The sequence below is a fragment of the Myotis davidii genome, unplaced genomic scaffold (assembly GCF_000327345.1).
Source record: "Myotis davidii unplaced genomic scaffold, ASM32734v1 scaffold399, whole genome shotgun sequence".
Taxonomy (NCBI): Eukaryota; Metazoa; Chordata; class Mammalia; order Chiroptera; family Vespertilionidae; genus Myotis; species Myotis davidii.
This window is the reverse complement of record NW_006292094.1, coordinates 5,208,982-5,210,085: the sequence shown is the minus strand read 5'-3', so window position 1 is coordinate 5,210,085 and position 1,104 is coordinate 5,208,982. Positions and strand designations below refer to the sequence as shown.

The following is a 1,104-nucleotide window of genomic DNA, read 5'->3' as shown; positions in this document are numbered from 1 at the left end:
TAATTTTTTAATCCTCAAAACAGGATATTTTTTCCATTGATTTTTAGAGAGAGTGGAAGAGTGAGGAAAAGACAGAGAGAAATATCAATGTGAGAGAAACACATTTATTGATTGGCTGCTGTAGGAGGCTCGACCAGGGCCCTGGCCAGGGAGGAGCCGGCAACCAAGGTACATGCCCTTGAACAGAATCGAACCCGGGACCTTTTGGTCTGCAGGTCGATGTTCTATCCACTGAGCCACACCGGCCAGGGCAGGACACCAACTTCCACAAGGCCCTCTGCAGGCGGGGTGGGGGTGAGGGGGTCCCGCTGGACAGGCTGAGGGTTTACACCAGGGGAGACGCAGGATGGGCACAGTGGAGAGCAGGTGGGCGCCACACCAGCGAGGTGACAGGAAGTGTGCACAGGACAGTGGCCTCCAGCCCCAGCCCCGAGTGCCAGGCCCTAAGCCCAGACCCCAAGGCGCTGGGAGAAGAGCAGCAGGCGCGGGTCCCTGGGTCCCCGGGAAAGGCCTCCCCGTCACGGCCTCTACGTCGCCAGACACAGGCAGGGGCGGCAGACGCGGAGCCAGAACGGGGAACCCACAGAGGGAAGGGGAACTCGGGAGGATCGGACGCTAAAGGCAGCGAAAGGGGCCCGGCTGGCGTGGCTCAGGGGCTGAGCATCGACCTGTGAACCCGGGGAGGTCACGGTTCAATTCCTGATCAGGGCTCTCGCCCGGCGTGCAGGCTGGATCCCCAGCGGGGGGCGTGCAGGGGGCGGCTGATCCATGACTCTCCCTCATGGATGTTTCTCTCTCTCTCTCCCTCTCCCTTCCTCTCTGACATCAATCAAAATATATTTAAAAAAATAAAAACGGTAGCAGACATTCCAAAATTTCAACAGAATAGAAGGGCTAAGATACAGTTGGGGAAATTTCCCCAAAATTTGAAGAAGAGTTTGAGCAGAGAATAGAGAAAAGATACAAGAGCAATGAGTGTGAGTTCCAGGAAAAGGGGAGCCGACCAGGGGAGACGCTCGCAGAGAAGCAATTCGAGTTTCCAGGAACTGGGAGCATCTGCCTCAAATCCAAGCCCATCCCCCCGAACACACACACCCCACACAC

General features: G+C 56.7%; 1 protein-coding gene across 1 annotated transcript in view; it reads right to left on the bottom strand.

The window, feature by feature from the left end:
- Window positions 1-1,104, bottom strand: part of TNRC18 (trinucleotide repeat containing 18) — a 70,330-nt gene that overhangs the window by 24,078 nt on the left and 45,148 nt on the right. The window lies entirely within an intron of this gene.